Source organism: Lissotriton helveticus, chromosome 11, assembly GCF_964261635.1.
Source record: "Lissotriton helveticus chromosome 11, aLisHel1.1, whole genome shotgun sequence".
NCBI lineage: Eukaryota > Metazoa > Chordata > Amphibia > Caudata > Salamandridae > Lissotriton > Lissotriton helveticus.
This window is the reverse complement of record NC_136072.1, coordinates 44153022-44172619: the sequence shown is the minus strand read 5'-3', so window position 1 is coordinate 44172619 and position 19598 is coordinate 44153022. Positions and strand designations below refer to the sequence as shown.

General features: G+C 44.3%; 1 protein-coding gene across 8 annotated transcripts in view; it reads right to left on the bottom strand.

The window, feature by feature from the left end:
* Positions 1-19598, bottom strand: part of LRCH3 (leucine rich repeats and calponin homology domain containing 3) — a 366756-nt gene that overhangs the window by 12973 nt on the left and 334185 nt on the right. The window lies entirely within an intron of this gene.

Below are 19598 nucleotides of genomic sequence, written 5' to 3'. Positions count from 1 at the left end.
AACTATTTGCTCTCACGGCCCTTAGTCCTCTTTCTCCTTCACTGGCGCAACGTCTCGACACACTGGGCGTCCTCGCGTCTCACCCTCCTTGTTCACTTTCCCTTCCTCACCTTTCCACCCCCCCCACTCCCCCGTTTTCGGTAGCACTTCCCCCCCCAATCTTCACCATCTGCAGCCACTGCTCTTTTGCTTAACACTCGGTCGGCAGTTAAGCACCAAATCGAGCTCTTTAATCTTTTAAGTTCGGATTCTCCCGATTATTTATTCCTCACCGCAACCTGGTTCTCCACAGACTCACTTCCTGACCTTCTGGCTATTCTCCCTGACACTCATTATGTTCTTCGCGCTGACCGCCAGGCTGGAAAAACCGGTGGTGGTGTGGCAATGATTATTCGTTCCACGCTCAGATTCCAGCTTCTCGACCATCCACCTATACCTAATGTGGATTTTCTTGTAGCTCGGTCCACTAACCTTACTGATCCCCTCACCTTTGTGCTCATGTATCGTCCTCCCCTGTCCATGTCTCAGTTTGTTCCCTCTCTACAGGACCTCTTGGCCACATTGGCGGTAAACAACTCGTCAGTTGTCCTACTTGGGGATTTTAATTATTGGCCTGATGACCCCAGAGAAAATTCTGCATCTAAAGACTTCTCTGCTACCCTTCAGTCATTAAATTTCACTTCTCACATCACCGCCCCCACTCACGATAAGGGCCACATTTTGGACCAAATTTGGTCATTGCGTCGCCAAATTTCTCCTCCTTCTATTCTTCCATGCATTTGGTCGGATCATTTTATTATTTCTTTTAGCATTTTTTCTGCTTCTTCTGCCAAACCCCCTCTTTCCAAGAATGTGTTAGCCCGTAGCTGGAACCAGACGGACCTTATTCTTCTTTCCTCTTCCCTGGCCTCCTCAGTGCCTGATTTGACGGATCTCCCGCTCGAATCCCAAGCTGACGCCATCAGTATTTGGCTCTCTTCCTCCTGTGATATGGTCGCCCCCCTCAAGAAAGTCAAATCTGTCCGGCCACATGACGCACATAGATGGTTCACGAGTGAACTTAAAGATCTTAAACTCAGTCTCAGGCGCTCGGAGCGCCACTGGAGGCAAAAATACTGTCCCCTACTCCGCACCAAATACAAACTTCTGCTTAACAGCTATAAGAAAGCAATTGTGTCGGCCAAAAAAAAATATTTCTCAGAGAAAGTTGCTCTCTCTGTAAACAAACCCCGTGAGATCTTCTCCCTTGTTAAGCAGCTTGCCACCTCCGACCGCACGAACATCAGCTTCGCCCCCTCCCAATCATTCTGCCTTGCACTCAACAATTATTTCATTGACAAAATTGCCACCATTAAAGCCAATATCCCCGCAGTCTCTCAACCCCGAGCCACCTTCCCCCTCCCACCGCCGCCTTTTTTGCTGGATCACTTCCCTCCTATCTCTATTGAAAGATTTCTTCTCTTGCTTGCTAAAGTCAAGTCCGGCTCTCCGGCTGACTGTGCTCCGGCCCGGATCCTTCAAACTCTTTTCACCTATTGTCCTGTACCCCCTCTCACCCTGCTTAATTCCTCGCTGGTTCTCGGTTCCGTCCCTTCCTCTTTTAAAACCGCAATAGTACTCCCCATTATCAAAAAACCTGGTTTGGATCCCTCCTCCCCCCCTAACTTCAGGCCCATTTCCCTCCTTCCCTACTTGGGGAAGATTTTGGAAAGCCATGTTACATCCTGCCTGTCCTCACATATTGAGGAACACTGCCTCTTGGCCTCCCATCAGGCGGGCTTTCGCCCGGGCCATTCCACTGAGACCGTGGTCACAGCTGTTTTGGATGAGCTCAAGGGAAAAGCGGACTCTAATCTTCCCCAAGCTTTGGTGCTCCTCGACTTGTCGGCTGCGTTTGACACGGTCGACCATGCCATTCTTCTCGACCGTGTCAGCGCAGCCGGCATCAGGGGAGTGGCACTCTCTTGGCTAGCATCCTTCCTTCAAGGCAGGTCCCAGGCCGTTCATCTCGCAGGTTTTTCCGCCCCCCCCGCTCTCTTCTGTGTGGGGTCCCCCAAGGTTCCTCCCTTTCTCCTCTTCTTTTCAATCTGTATATCTACCCTCTCATTCTTTCTCTTCATGAGCTGGGGGTCTCCGTGTATAACTACACGGATGATCTCCAGCTCATCTTCGACCTTTCCACTTTTGATTCTCCTCTTTTTCTCAGTTCCACCCTAGTTTTCATTTCGGAATGGATGACCATGAATCATCTTAAGTTGAATCCGGACAAGACGGAGCTTGTCCTCACGGGTGGTCCCACTAATCCCTGGTCCCCGACTCATTGGCCCCTTTCCTTTGCCCCCCCCCTACCAGTTCCCTCCATCCATACCTTGGGCATCAAGGTCAGCAATGACCTTTCCATGCATGCCCAAGTCAGCTCCGTCGTTTCATCCTGCTTCTTGTCCCTCCGTCTCATTCGAAAAATTTCCCGGTTTTTCTTCTCGAATGCCCTCAAATCCATCGTCATGGCCCTCATCACCTCCCGCCTTGATTACGGGAATGGTCTCTATGTGGGCATTCCGGCTTTTGAAACACGACGGTTACAGGCCATTCAAAACCAGGCAGCCCGTCTCATTTTTCACCTCCCCAAATCCTCTCACATCACGCCTGTACTCAAGTCCCTCCATTGGCTCCCTGTGCACTTCAGATCTTTTTTTAAATTGGCTTGCTTAGCTTTCCTGGCCTATACCCATTCTGCTCCCCTTTTTATTGTTTCTTTAATCACTCCCTATACCCCTGTTCGTACCCTTCGCTCTTCATCTCTTCTTCTCCAAGTACCCCGTTTCCGTAAATCCCGAACTGGTGGCACCCGTTTCTCGGTTCAGGCCCCCCAGTTCTGGAACAGCCTTCCGTTGTCCATTCGTTCCATTCCTACTTATCCCTCTTTTCGTAAAGCCCTAAAAACCTTCCTCTTCTCCCAGGCCTTCCCCGGTTAGTCCCCTTGGTTGCTTTGTAGAATCCGGATCCCACCCTCAGCGCCAGGAAGCCGCTTGGCCGCAGTGCGCTTTAGCAAGTTTCTTTTTCATTTCATTCATTAAAGCACACCACATCGTCACCATCTTGACCCAGAATACGTTTCTAGCCTTTTCCATCTTGGTCGGCTAAATTCTCTTCAACTAAGTCCAGATAGTTTCCCAACTTGACTGACGTGGTGCAAGTGTTATCAATAATATCTCTGTTTTAGGAATGCTCAGTGAGTGCTGGTGACACAGTGGCATTGCTTTGATCCTTTTACTTTATTAAACGCTATTGTAATATCAAAAGTAGTTGATGTAGCTTGACACAAGCAGCATGATTGATCCTGCAGAAGGTGGGCTCCCACTGTAACTACATTTCAACAAGATGACAGATTGAGCATGAGCATAAGCCTAAAAGACCAAAAGGAGAACATTCTACTGACAGACATATCTCCTTCTGAACCTCACAGACATGTTGACATTCATTGGACGGGCTACGTTTTTAAGGCACTTAAACGATCCTCAGCCTACCAAGAGGCAGAATCACACTCCCATCTACAGCTTTTAACATCATCTGTCATTCTTTGGTGGAATATTGCTAAAGATAGATGCTATCAACCTACGCTATCTTTCAGAGACCTATGGACGTGTTTCTTGACATACAAGGGGTTTCCTGCTGTGAGGTCCAAACATCCAACTACAGAAGGTGAACATGGTAGCAGATGCTGTAAAATGGTAGACATACAAACGAAATGGAGACTAGTACAGAGGTTCCTTGCCTAAAACCGCAGCTCTCCAGGTTTGGTGCCTTTCACACATTAACATGCGTCAATATTTCTCATCACCAGGATGGGAATCGTCAGTACACCAATATAAAGCAATTTGAAACAATAAAACAACATCTAAATTTTCAGCCATTGAGTGGTTCGGCTTCAGGTGAAATTAAGCCTTACTAGGCTCATATTTGGAGACTAAAGATGGTCCTTGGCATTTGTTTTGGTGAATCACTATTTTAAGTGGGTGCAGGAAGGGTTTGTCTGCAAGGTCACCACTTATGTAGTCTGGGTTCTTTAAGGGTGTAATCCAGAGACACGATTCACTCAAAATAATAGTGAAAAACCATAGAGTAGAATATACTTTGTATGAATTTTTTAAAAAGGATTGAACATACTGTTTATTCCAGAAGGAACAGATAGCGGAGAAGTGCAGCAAATGAGTTACATAAAGATTACAATTTGATCAAAACCAAAGGAATGAATTGGTAACTCGTAAAAACATTCCAAAAGTATTGTATCACTCAGCACTCCACCAAGGTGGGAAAGCATAGATGAGTGGTCAGGATCAAAGAAAGGTGAGCCCTGGAAAGCGGGTCAGAGGGGAGAATTTGAAGTATTCAGAGAATCTGATGAATGTCTAGGGAAAGCTACAAAAGTTCAGCACATATTTTGATTAAAAGAAAGGAGTAAAACCAGACGAATACTGCAAAGGAGACTAAGAGGAGTTAAAATACGCCTAGTGTGCGATCCAAAGTGAAATTCGAAATACCCATCACAAAGAAGTAATTTCATTGGCAATGTCTCGCTTTGTTCTAGAGGAGAGTGGAAATGAAGCATGGCTTAAGAGTAAAAGGGTCAAAGAACGTGTTGTGTAGATGTAGGATTTTGATATATGTATATTTTGTGCGTTCTGTTTCTCTGTAGGAAATGTGTGCATGCTATCTCTACACAAGAGTGCGAGTGTAGTTTGTAAACATTTTAGAGTTGTGTTTTAAGGGCAAGGAATCTGGTATAAAAAAAGATGTGTGCAATGCATTTTTGATTTTTACTGGAATTCTTAGTCCTCACTAATGCTGCCACCATCATACTGAAAGAAGTGTGTTTACTGTTAAATAAAAGAAGTATTTCTGGTGCCTGGCGCCCTCTGATACCAGTTGGCTTTTTTTGACCTTTTAACATTTGATTTGTAAAGTGCTCTGCTATCCAAGTAATAATATAATATAATAAATAATAATAAAGGGGATTTATAAAGCGCCTGGTGACGCCATCTCGGCGTGTCCCCGCGCTACGGAGAGAGAAAGATACAGATAGCGGGCTAACCAGGAGGCTTAGTTATTGTACAGGTGGGTCTTAAGGAGTTTCCTGAACTTCATTTCAGATCCTTCTAGCCTTAAGCTGACCGGGAGTTTGTTCCAGTTGCTGGCTGCCAGCCGTCTGAAGGAGCGTCCGCCCATTTTTGCTTTTTTGACATGGGGAATTTTTAGTAGTCCTATCCCGACTGAGCGTAATGCTCTAGTAGGTTTATAGATCTGAACCAAGTCAGAGAGATAGGATGGTGCTTTATGCCAAACAATCCTGTGGCAGATTACGAGTGCTTTATACAACACTCTCTTTCTGACTGGAAGCCAGTGTAGCGATGCCAGGGCTGGACTGGATGCTGCTCTTTTGGGGAGCCTCAACACTAACCGAGCAGCAGTATTCTGGAGGACTTGCATTCGTCTTAGGTTTTTTTACGTAGTGCCTAAGAGCAGCACATTGCCGTAGTCCATGCGGGATGTCACTAGGGCTTGGGCCATGGTTCGTCGGGCCTCCAGAGGGAGTAAATCCAATGTGCGGTTGAGGGTTTTCAGTATCCCAAAACATTTTCCCATTAAGCGATTCACATGGCCCTCATAGGACAGTTTGGGATCAACCCATATTCCCAAATTCTTTGCCTCTTTGCTGGGATTGGGCGTGGGGCCCAAGCATGTTGGCCACCAGTCCCCTGTCCAACTGGAGTTGCTACCACCAATCACCACGACCTCCGTTTTAGAGCCATTAAGTTTTAAACAGTGAGAGTTCATCCAACCTGCTAAGGCCTGCATACAGGCCTTGAAGTTGGATGCAGCTGTGTCGGGGGCTTGGGACAGAGAGATCAGCAGTTGGGTGTCGTCAGCGTACGAAACTAACTCCACTCCAAACGCTAGTACCACTTCTGCCAAGGGAGCCATATAAAGATTGAACAGACTAGGGCTCAAAGCCAAGCCCTGCGGCACCCCTTGTTCAAGTGCGATGGCAGGGGATTTAAAGGAGCCCCTTTGGACCTGAAAGCTGCGGTCGGTAAGGAACGCCTTAAGCCAGCTTAGTGCAGCCTCGGTGAACCCTGCTTTGTTTAGACACTGTAGCAAGATGGAGTGAGCTACAGTGTCAAACGCTGCACTGAGGTCAAGCATTATCAGTGCCACGGTATGTCCGGAGTCCGCTTTTTGCCGCAGAGTCTCCGTTGCTCTCAATAGGGCCGTCTCAGTAGAGAAGCACGGTCGGAAGCCTGACAGAGGGGTGTAGGAGGTTGTTTTTCTCCAAGTGAGCCATAAGTTGTATATTGGCCACTTTCTCAGCCACTTTGGCCAAGTAGGGTAGTAGTGAAATGGGTCTCAAGTTATCAAGCACTTTCAAACTAACGTTTGGTTTCTTTTTGATAGGGAGAACTATCGCTTTCTTCCAATCAGCAGGGAGAGTACCGGAGGCAAAAGAGAGTTGAAGTACATGCCTGATATAGGGTTCTAGCACCGTGATACTTTCCCCCAACACCCGAGGAGGTGCAGGATCTCTCAGAGAACCTGATTTACTACTCTGACAGATGTTGGTGAGTATCTCTATAGGGGGTACCACAAAGGTTCTGAGACAGTCATCTACCCTGCTTGCTCCTATATTTTCCTCAAAGTCTCGGCCACAGCTTATATCGCCTGAGAAGGTGGCGTAGATGTCTTGGACTTTTCCAGCGAAATAAGTCGCTATTCTGTTGCATTCCTCGACTGAATCTTTTTCTGAAATGTTACTGTTAGCTACTACAGAGATTTCTTTAAAAATTTTAAATAATTCTCGCGAGGAATTATCTGCCTCCTCAATACGAGTTTTATAATGTACAGCCTTAGATCTTCGAAGTGTGATTTTATATTTTCTCTGTGCCTCCTTGTAAGTATTCTTAATTTGAGGGCAGAAATCAACCCGCCATTGCGCTCCAACTTTTTGCATTCTGATTTAGCTATCTGCAACTCGGGCGTGAACCACGGGGCAGACTTTTTATCTCGGGTATTAGTCTTTGATGGACACATCGGGGCTGACTCATCAAGTGCGTCTAGAATGCGCTTCTCAAGATTGCTATTTGCACTTTCGCAATTATCACCTCCTGGAGGACCTCCTAACTCTAGTCGTTGACTAAAGGTGTCTAGTGAGAATTGCTTCCATTTACGTCTTTGATAGTTTTTTTTTTCTCCCCTGTGAGTGTCGGTACTCGGGCAGTGGATTTTGAAAGGGATTAAGAAGTGGTCCGACCAGGGAACCGGCGCGGGCTGATTCACGCTCACACCCTTCCAACTGCTAAAAATAGGGTCTAATAAGTGTCCATGTATATGAGTAGGGGCCTTATTTTTTAGTTCTATTTGTAGGGCAGCAAGTCTTACTTTAGGTCAGTAGCTTCTCTGGATCGATCATCTTCCAGGTGGATATTAAAATCACCTAATATCAAAATTCTACTTTTCCTAATGGCTAGGTGGGCTATAGCCTCCACTAGGTTGGGTTTAAATTCCTTCAGATTCCCGGGGGGTCTGTATACCAGGATTCCCGATACAGTAAGCTGGGGTCCCAATTTGAGAGTGAAAAGGCCGGCCTCCGAGTTGTCTATTTGTAGGGGCACCAGAGAGCATTCAAGCGGGGCCTTTACGGCAATGGCGATTCCTCCACCCCTCCCGCCCTGCCTATCTAGTCTGTTAAGAGAGTAACCTGGCGGGATGGCTTCAATTATATCCGGGTCTGAATGTTCATTGAGCCATGTTTCCGTCAGGAAGAGAACATCCATCCTCTCATCCAGGAGAAGGTTCCATATGTGAGTATTGTGTTTGCTTAGAGATCTACAGTTTATCAAGCCACCATTGACCCTTCCTCTGTCAGTTTCACTAGTAGGTTCTCGTAGAAATTTAAAGGGGCAGGTGGGGCAGTTATGAAGAGTTAGTGCTTCCATCGTGTGCCAGCATATTCCCATATTTGCGGGGCACAAATCAAGCAGTTGTTGTCTTTCATAGCGTATGTGGGAAGATACGGAATGCACAGGGGTCATGGCCCCAGGCCCCGGTCGGCCGCGGACGGGCGCAGACGGGCTTGACTTAGGCGAGACTTCGTCGCGCCTTCGTCGCGCCCGCTGCACGCGTCCGCTGCGCGACCGCTTTCCCATGCACATTTATAGAGAGACGAGTGTCAGCTAGAGCGCTGACCTGTCCCGACAGAACCCGGAAGTGCAGGGCTCCTCCTCGCCCTCCGCAACAAACGCCCAGAATGGACGCGGCTGACCGGAGCGGGTTTAGAGGGTGTTTTGACCCTTAAAAGACTAACCAAAGTGAGAAGTGAAATGCTCAAAGAATCCAGGTCAGCTAAATTCTTTAATTGTTCAGAACTGTGGAGGAACAGCATAAAGTTTCCCTGGGATGAAATGAAACGGGTTATTCATATTAAACTACTCTCCAGAGGTTAAGCTTGCACAATAAGTAACATAAATGAGTTTCTTCTAGGAAAAAAAGAACATGGAACAGCAAGGATTCCATAGCTCAGAGCATGTGTTGGCCTCCGTTCGAAGGACAAGAAATTCAGTAGTCTAGCAGAATACTAGAATACCTCTCCTTGTAGGTCAAATGAGAGACTCTGAAGCTGAAATAGCAAAACATATCTACCCAAAAGTATATTCTTATTCAAACAACATTTAAATAGTAAATCATTCAGTACTTGTTGTTGGAATACTAGTTTAATGAAGTTGGTAAGAGGACCTCTTAGTGGTATTTTGGACTCTTGAGACTTCCTGTTATGGGTGGCACGGTCACCATAAAGGGATTAATGGGGTGTCAGCAGAATTGTTAAGGTTAGGTCTTAAACAAGTCTATTTCCTAAATCTATTCATTATGAATTACCACACACTGTCATCAGCCACAGCTTACACGAGGGATCAACAGGAAGAAGGTTCTTTGTTTTTGTGCCACCAGAGTCCAATAACATGAACAGAAGCCATCATGTTTGGTAATAAAGTACCCATGCACCATAAAGGAACAGACTGAGGAGATCAAACCACATACTTTGTACTCAACCCTAGTAAGAGGAGATGGGCACTGAAGTCACAAAGCCACAATGATTAATGTAGCGTTGGAGGTCCTTCTCACCAGATTCACAAACCCTTCTTATGTCTTGGGACACTACTAAGGCAACACTTGAGTGAACAACATACAACATTTCCCATGCTATTACAAACATCTTACTGTGATTCTAAACACAATAAGATGGTCCCACTGGAGATGCACAGTATTGTGCATTACTGAAAAAGTTGTGTTATTAGAGTATGCGTTTTAAACATTTGATTATTCAGGAGTTAGTTCTCACATGCATCCGTCTTTTGGTTATCTTTGTGAGGCCCTGCACAATGCGAACCTCTGATTTAAAGACCGCTAAATTAATTCCTACCATTTTGCACGGCAGATGGACACACTTTTAGAAAGAAAAGGTCCCCAACATGGTCTGCAGACACCAAAACGTGGTGCACGATAATAAATGTCTGCTGTTGCAGGATCCTAGAGCATAACAAACAGTAAAGGTGTTATGACCTACTCAAAATGTTGTGCTTAGTATGGAAGAAGGCATGGTTATGAAAACATTCAAAATGTTCTTACATTTTTGTTCCAGGGATAAGTCCCCTTGGGCTTTAAAAGAATGCAATCTGACCTCATAAGGATGTCTAGTTTGTGTAAGTGTTTGATTAATAGGTAATAAGTGAGTATTCAAAGATCAATCAACCTCCTGAATGTGATTAAAAGGAAACTATCCGTATATTGCAAATGTAAATCCAAGCTGATCGTTATCTTATCAACATATTAGAAGACTCTGAGGTGCGCACACTTGAGGGCATTCGGGATACAGAGAGACAAAAAAGGTACACATCGACTATCAAACTTTGGCCTTCACAAAATCAGTCATAAATACCCGGTTTGTTGTGCTACTTTAAAAGGAAGGCTGTGTTACTTATGTGAACCACTACCCCTCACACATAGAACTGTAGATATATTTAAATAATAGATGTTAGAATAAATGTGGCCACAAAGTCCTCAAAGCTGTGCTAAATTTTGTTGTCTGGTTCAAAATTAATTTGTCCAGAAGAAGTCAGACCGTGGTCCTTCCTGCAATGCTGTACATATGTAAACGCAGCTGTATTACCCACAATAATTAAGGTATAGAGGAGGTAATGAGGTTTGATTTATTCAGCATCTCAATGTTCTCTAGTAGCAAATCGAGGGGCCACTGCGACGAAATAAGGCTCTGCCTCTAATAAAGCATGTTCATGCATGCTATTTGTCAAAAGGAAGAATGCGCTAAGCTAGGTCTGAATTCTTTCCCCATGAACTAATGAAACTTGCCTGGAGATTTCTGTAAATGTACAGGAGCAACGTGGAAAATCTTCAATGTTTTTAACCATGCTTTGCAATAAATTAAAGACACTGGTAACAGACGGTACGTCATATCTACGTTACATGGCTGGGGCACATGGAATTTTGAATACAAGTGAGTAATGAAAACAGTTTGGAAGGATTATGATGAAATGAAAGGTTATTACTGATCGGTGCAAGAGTGGATGTGTATTAAGTGAATGATGGTGGAGGTAGTAGTGTGGGACATATTGTGGTATTGTGATTCAGAGCACCTGAAGCCATCAAACAAAGAATAAAATAGTGTTGACAGCAGAATGTGGGTTGTCATAGTAAAGCAGAGGTAAAGAAAAAGAAACTATCATACAAATACTCGATGGTAGGTGGGGGAGGCCAAGTTGCGTAACTTTCGCTACTCCAACATCATCAAGGATTTAAAAAGAAAATGCAAGCTCCTTGACTGCTAATGGCTCTGGGGTGGTGTAGGTGGCAAACAATGATAATGTAAGGCTAGCATGTATGAACTCCTACACAAAGATATGACTAGGGATGCTAAATTATCCTATGAAAGACTGTTGTATACATCGCCTGAAGAATATGATCAGTGAAGAGGGGCAAGGAGGTTTGAGGGTTTGCGGAGACAGTGATGATTTGGGGAGAGAGAATACAGGTGGGAAGAGAGAATACAGGTGGGGGTGAGTTTCAAGCAGATACATTGGAGAAGGGACCTGCATAACTTTGCTTGCTTTAAAATAAATATGAGTCTTTTAACAAAAGAAGAATTGAACTTCAAAGGCTGAGGGAAAAAAAAACGGTGACAAATCTACAAAACATGGGTAAATGTAAGCGGGAAAAAAACCCAGAAAAAATTACGCACTGTGGAATTTTAATTCACAATGAAAAATGCCTGCTTCTCTGCAAAATATTAGATTTTTTGCAGAGATACATTTTTCTTTTTATGAAAACTTTACCTCAAGGATAAATGCACAAATGTCATAACTTTCTGAAGTACAAAAGCTGTGTTTTACTTACCTTCACCCTTCCCCAGTGATAAGATCGGTATCCAACTCTGGATCAACACAGGCTTGAATTTAGCAGAAAGAACATTAATCCACGCCACCATTTCTGAACACCCTCTGGCATCTCTTGCAAATTTTAACATATGTGTATATACCCATTGTTGGAACCTGGGATGTCAGGTCACCTAGGGTAGCCTGGCCTAGGGTAAGACACATTCACTAAAGGCACAGATGTGAAGGTTGCAGACCACCCAGCAGTAAATCAACGCAATAACACACAAAAATGACGCTACACCAATGTATGGAAAAATAAGAGCTGGTTTATAAAAATACTTTCTGTTCTCTTATTCTTTGTATTCACAATTTAGTATTATACATTCCGTCAGGAGAATTAATATTACTCTTATGTCTTTGGAAAAATCACAGCTCATTACATACAGTTGACATAAAATCAGTAGCCATACCTTCAGAAATGCTAACTTATATCATTAATCAACATCCATAGTACATTTAATTAGACTCCAGGATTGATTAGATTTGACTTCAATGAGGTGCCCTAAACTTTTCTCCCACCGCACCTCTAACCCCCCATCAGGTACACAGTTGCTGAGAGGTTTCACATATACCAGAATTCTACATAGACACCAGCAGCCTCAATGAGGAACTTGAACCTTTACTTAAACAACAGGCACCATCAGCGCTCTCTTTGCAGTTTGTTTCCTCAGGCTACTCCCCACCGCTTGTATCACGGTTGAGGAAGAATGACCAGAGCTTAAGTTACTTCTTTGTCAGCTCTAGTACCACTTTCCCCCTTCTCTGTCAGAACTCTTACGGACCCCTCCCCTCTGCTTCTCGAGTAGAGGAGGTCAATTCCTAGGGCTCAGTCTTCCCTCCTTCCCCACGCTCTCCTTACTGTAACGTGGAGACGATGCTTCCCAGGTCTCCACGTGTCGCTGTTAATCTGAGGCTCCACAGAAGTCCCAGCTGCCGAGTCCGCTACTTCCCGCCCAGCCAGCTGCTCACTCGGTGCTGGCGCGGGGAAAAGCGGGGATACCAATTCCCTTAATTAACGGACGATACCGCTGCCGGTTCCACAGCTTCAGACCACTCAATCACGGGCAGGCACCGCCGAGGCTGACCTGCGCAGGAAAGCGCCGCTTCCGCTTCTATTTCTCAGCCGGCTCTGCCTCACAGAGCCCGGCGGCTCAACGGGGCATGCGCGAGGGAGCAGTGCCTCCCCACCGGAGATCGCGCTCTCGCGTTGGCGCCTCCCCTCGCTCTCCTCACACTCCGGGACCGGGGTAAGCACTACAGGGCTGCTTTTGTGACAAGCGATGCCTCGCTACCTTTCTCCCCTACTCACATTACCAGCGACCACAGCGCTGATCTTGCGCTGCTCACCAGGCGCTGGCTCGGGGGTAACCCTGCTCAGGTTCACTCTGCGTCCGCCCCTCCAATGGTTGGCCCCTCTCCACAGACAGATACAGCCACAGCGAGTAAGTGATGAAACTCCGGGGGATTCTGTTGCTAGGGGAAAGTCACGGCAACCAGGGGCAGGATTCAGTTGACAGCTGCACAAGGGGCCACAAAGATTAACCCTTCTTCTTCTAAGCACTGCTCAATAAAAGTCTCTCTACTGGGCAGAGGACTGCGCTCCGCAGCACCGCAGTCTCCTTCTCCTCTTCACACCCCTGTATTTTTAGACTAGGGGTTGGTCAGGCGCCCAGGGTCTCCAGCCATCTAAATCAGCAGGGTCAGGTCAGGTAACCCAAGGGAGGAAGGGTGGTGAATCAATAGGACAACCCTCTGACTATCCTACCCCCACCTTCAGCTACAGCCTGTCCTCTAGCTGACTCTCTCTAGTAAGACAAAATGGCCGTCCAGCATTCCGCCTTTTATAGGCTGACCCTCAGGGGTCCAGAAGGGACCAGAAGGTTCTGGAACGCCCTATTCTACTCTATGGGACAGGTTCTAGGTTTGGCAGTTAGTACAGTTGGTAGCCACCATTTTGTGACTCCAACTTTATTCCTGTCAGAAAAGGCCTCTAGGCCTGAGGTGAAAAGCTATGAGGGTGAAAGAACACCTATCCCCTAGACCAACACCTTGAAAAATCTAGTGGACACAAAAATTAATAAGGGCATGAGGGGCAAAAAGGGGACAAAATAAATAATAACTTGGTGGGACTACGCAAAAGGCCAGACAGGTCTAACACCCATACAGAAAAAACGCATAACAGCAAGCACAGAGGAGACAGTGTTTAGTCTTTAACCAGTCAGGGCATTTATTTACAAATTTGTAGTACACAAACTCCTAAGTACAGTTGGCTGCACGTTCTCCAGCTCTGGCACCAAGGCCCAAACACAACTTTTTACAGATCACACAGGCACACCGGACAGCGTTACAGCAAGGCAAGTTGTCACTAAGGGGGAAGAAATTGGCATTTCACAAATATTTGCCTTCCCCAAACTGAGAACAGGGTACACTTGTTTAAAGCGCCAGAGCAATGGTGAGGCATTCAGGTCGCAAGTGCTTTGGAAACTGTAATATACAGTCAAGTGCAAACTATACAACATTATAAGTTCCATGGCTGGTAGAAGGTTCACTTTCTGGGCACACTCGATGAGGCAGTTGACCGCTTATGAGATGCAAGCTTTCCAGGCACCAAATGACTAAGACAGCGCATACAGAATGCCAGATTTGACTCATTCACTAAGTCCTGAGTTACTAATAAAGAAACCTTTTGAAGTTTCCATACACAGAAACTATAATTCAAGATGATGATACACAACCACAATTTGCTCCATTTCTGAGATGGTATGCCCCAGTGACACAGTAGGACTGGAGAATCTGCTCTTTCTTGTGACCTGGTGTGGAGGGTGAAGACATTACTCTTATTTTTTCTGTGTTCCATGTTCCAGTTGCCGTAGGATTTGTGAAGTTGTGAGTAAGGTAAAGAACAGGAACGTTTAACCCCTTGCATACTGCCGCGATTCTGCGCCGGTGCGGCAAAATCGAGAGTGGGCGGGTTTATGACGGCCCCCAGCCGTCATCAGCACATGAGCGCCGTAGTGCATGACGGATGGGGCCGTCATCAGCATGCAAGGGGTTAAAGATAACCACCTGAAAAATGACCTGCCTTTTGCACTATGTGGAGATGCAAAACATGGTCTTCGCAATGTTGTGGAGTGGCAGAAGTAAGGTGCCAGTCAAAGAGGTGCCACCCAGTGTCCTGGAGTAGACTAGGTAATGGATCAAGACAAAGTAAAGAAAGATCTCGTCACTGATCGGATGAGGAGTTGATGTGCAATCTAAGACGATGAGGCATGAACAATAGACTTTCCCTGAGGTCCAATAAGAATAATTTAGCAGGTCAGTAAAACATGGCTAAGGAATATCAAATCCCCTTAGTTCTACAGCGGAAAAGTTAGTAATAACCTAATGGTGTCCCCCTCCCCTGACATTACAAGATGGATTAGCTTAAAATACAGAATAAGGAAGGAGTGGATCTCAGAAAGACCCATGTTGAAATCAGAGAGCAGAACCCCCCAGCTCCTCGCTGTCCGGAGCGGACCTTATTTAGAATGAGAGCAAGAGAGATCTGGAAGATTTCCTCAGCACACCCATCCCAGCCTGTAAACGTTCTCCTCCACTCCACCCCCAGCCCTCGGCTTTCTGAGCAATATTTTCTGACCAACTGATCACACTTCCGCCTAAAGCCAAATAAGCAAGCTATAAATATATCATCTTCTTTCGTTGATGTTTTCCCTACTGGTCAGAAAGTGCCAACATGAAGTAGCAGTAGAGGAAAATGCCAAATAGAAAGTACTTGACAAACAACCCTTATTGTCACACAATAGGCTTCACACCCAAGTGGACACAGTGAAGATAGATCATTTTGTTTAATAGAAATCTTTAAAAAATTAGAAGTAAAATAATAATGGATATTTGTTCTACAGAGAAACTGAGGGCTTATTGTCAATGCAGAGCTTCATGGCGCTCTAGAGTAGCAGAGCTTCAGTGAGGAGGCATAGTCAAATAGTATAACTGTAACATGTTTGTGTTGTATCTTGGTTATTATGTTTTACATGTCTTCCACTGCTCCACCAGTGGAACACTCTTGAGATGATGTCACTTAGAATGTTGGTGTATGAATCACACAGTTGGAGATGGGCTGAGCGCCTTGCTGGCTGCTCCTGGTGGGGCTGAATACTATTGTACTTCTGATCTTCCAACTAACTTGAATAAATCCTTTTGAACATCATCTACCTGAGTGGAGTGATTACTACAGTTTGTCTATGTTTTCATTCTATATTTTCACTCTGGAGAATTAATGCCTTAACCGCGGCGGTTTTTCCGCAGCGGTGCAGGCGTTCTAAATGGTGGGCGGGCTCCATCGGCCGTTGGCAGCACTGGGGAGGTAGTGCTCCCTTCGCCCAACAGCCGACGGGAGCACAGAAGGGGTTAAAGAAAGGATAAACATCCCAGTTGCATTTTCAAGATTACCATTAAATCCTACTTATTTCATGAAGAAAAAAAAAGGCCCTCGAGCCATACATTTTTTATGGAGTGAGAGTTCTCTTTATAAGAGGGCTTCTGGGATCCCACACAGGTTCGCAGACAATCTTGTCTTCATAAATATTAATGAAGATCCCATGATGCAGAACCTAACTGGTCTATAAAATTCCTTGTGACGACGATGCGGAAAACTCATGAGACGCCAAATCTTAAGTTGTTCTTTCCGGGTCAGGTTTCAAATTGCTGTGATGTTACAGGGGCTGTAGGGCCTTCCCAGAGCCCTTTGATCTTATAGTCGTCAGATGAACATAACTAGATTTGTATGCCATAAGAGATGAACGAGAGGATTACACATAGAGCTAAATGGTGAGCCAAAGAAACGTTTATTGTCCTTCCTCAACATTTGATCGTTCATATATTTCTATACTGTCAATTGACACTAACAGTACAGACTAATAGACAGATATGATAAAGAGCTCTCATGTATTAGAATGTCCTTCAGGTCACTGGGGGAATTATCTAGGTTATGGCTCTGTATTAAAGCCTGCATTACATACAGAGAATGCTCAGTCAAACTAACTTGGCAATGGTGCCAGCTATGAAGTACCATTGCCACATCCTTCCATAGATTTATTGAAAGGAAAACGGCCAAAAAGTATGCACCAATTATAAACATGTATGTTAAAAAGATAATCTGGGTTCCCAATGTACTCATATACCAAACTGCGCAAGCTCCAGTCTGTCAGCAGAGCGAAAGGCATATATACGGCCTTCAATAAAATGAGTGTCTATAAAAAAAACTTTATTTAGATTTTGCTCCATCTTTCCAGCACAATCACAACACTAAAAAGTAAAGTGTAAAGAAAACAGAGACTTAACTCTGGCAAGATAGGAATCTATTCACCAGCCATCCAAAATATCGTTAAAGTACAAAACTGATAACCAAGAAATCTATTGCTGAGCTATGGATGAAGAAAAATGTACTTCATGATGTGGTTTCCAAAACATGCAGAGAGATGCTCTGTAGTTATTTGTGGGTAAGGAATTTTGAGATTGCAAAACAAGTATTCTGTGCTGTCATTATGAGGGTTGAAAACCTATTCTGATGGTTCGGAGGATTGGAGTAGTTTTTTTATCCTCAACAGTCTTACAGGGTAACTAACAAAGAAAAAAAGGGATAGTTTACAAAGAATTTAATAGAAGTGTTGAAAATGCACTGCCCACCTTAGAAGAAACTTAATATAGAAACAGGATATAAAAGCATTAGTAAATAGGCCAGTTCCGTTGTGCGAGTATGTGCTGTTAAAGCCTGCATCTCATATGGTCAACTGCCGATGTTCAGGAATTCTTTTAAAAAAAAATACAATATGTTGGTAAATCAAAAACGACCATTATTATTATAATAGCCAGATCCAGCTGTGAACATTGTTTCAGAATTGTGCTTTTCAGTTGTAAAATACATACCTGCATAACATTTTCATTACTCCTCACACCATGCACCACACACACCAACAAAATAAATTCAGCTTGGTCAATTTGTGTTCAGGATCTGTCTTTGGCAGCATTGCTCCAAAGCATTCTACAACATATTAAGAACGCCGTGCAGCGTCCCTGACTGGGGGTTCCACATTTCTTGGAGCCCAGGTGTGACGTAAAATATTTGACATTATCAGCCACCACAGGTGCAGGTAAAACCAGAAGGCACAATTTTACAGTAAAATACTCCTAGCATCACAGTTTTAGGTTCCCATCAACTAACAGGAGAGAATTTACTTTTAGTCCATAGCATGCTATATACAAGAAATGTGCAAGAGGAGCTTCAAATACAGGGGCTTCCAGTACTGAAAGCAAATGGCTTACTGAGGGACATGAACTGGAATGCTCAAATCATCGTTAATGCTGCCGGGAGACACTTTAGATCAGAGTATAAAGGTGCAAAGTTAAGTTTAAATGGAGTTAAGGACCCTTACTTCAGAGTGAAAGTACTTGAGGAATTCCAAGAGATGAAACTCTACAGTAAAGTCATGATAGCGAGAGGACAGGTCTGCACATGAAGGTGGGAACAAAACTTGGTTAAGTTGTAGACATTTCCTGTAATTGGAAAACCTGTTAAAATCACAACGGGGAAAGATGTAGCCATAGAAAGCTGGCTGAGATGGTCAGTGCCAATGGAAACAACCTCCACTGAGGCATGCTTAGCACCACCCATGCATCTTGAGCCTGTTACTGGTATTCTCCACCCATGCTTCCAGCTCCCTGGATTACAGGCCATTTGAAAATGAGGAAATGATGACACAGATGCAGGATCCACAGAATTGAGTACTCAAAGCACAGTTACCAGAGCTTAAGAAACGTTCTGTAATGAACTCTTTCCTGAGACTCTTTTGAAGACTCCACAATCAAACCTAATACCTTTTGAGGGAAGTCAGATGGAATCTAAGAACACTCATTGGATAAAAAATGCTAACTTAGCAGAATTGGCTTCAGCGTGTATTTTACAAGCAACTACCGAAGAAATGATTCTCCCTTTGGTATGAAGAAAAGTGAATGCTGGCACTCAGCAGAGCACCAGTAACAGAATCCCTTTAAGTAAAATGGTTTCAGCTACCTGATCTCTTGTAAAACAAGGTGTAACATTGTCTAGAGAAGCTCACTGAGTTGTTTGTCTGGGGCAGAGGTTTCCAACCTTTTCTGTAATGAGAGCTACTTGTGTACAATGAAAATTATCCTGAGTGACTAGGGTTATCAGTGCTCTAATTGTGACCACAAGACAAGGTGACATTTGGGGCCACCATATGGAAGATTATTAACAGTAATCACTTTGATGCGTTCGACACGGATGCGCGCAGTAAACTTAAAAAAACGTATTTCCATTAGGAGTGACTTTACATGGGGAATACATAACAGCCAAGGAAGAAATGCCCCTGGCACCAAGGGGAAAATATTAGTAATAGGGCTCAACAAACAGCATTATTTCTCACTCAATGTCAGCTTTAAATGTGCTTTGGATCTTTAACCATTTATTCTCCGAACATCAGCTTATGAGTTCTGAAAATGCACGTTTTTGTCTTAAATAAATGCTTTTCAATTTTGGTGTACATATATTAAGTTCAACCAAGCAAAAGCTAATGTAGCAGGTTTGGTTGCATTGAGGAGACCTACTTGTAGGTAGCTGGAGAGCTACAAGTAGCTCACAAACTACTTGTTGGAGAAGCTTGGTCTGGGGGGAAATGTTTGCTCTCTTTCTGTAGTAGCTGAAAGGGCTTTTTACAGTTTTAAATAAGGAGGTAATACAAATTTCAGCTTTATCGATTGGTTACTGTGAATTTCTGAAAGGGAGGGTGGGTTGTCAAATTTTCTGATTATTCAAATGGCATAAAGATTTTCTAAGTGCTGAATTAATGCTTTGGGTGTCATTTACAAGTGTGAAACCTTCAGTGGGTCAACTAAAGAATTAATAAATCTTTCTGATCTCCTGCTAAAATGACCAAAAAGAAGGCTAAATTCCAGGGTAGGCGCTTTGAACTGCATAGTAGCACTAGCTTGATGCTCATCAGATTAGAGAACAAGGCTGAGGTAGAAATACACTCTTGTCATCAGTAAGAAATAGCTCAAAGACGGGTCAAACCGAGAACA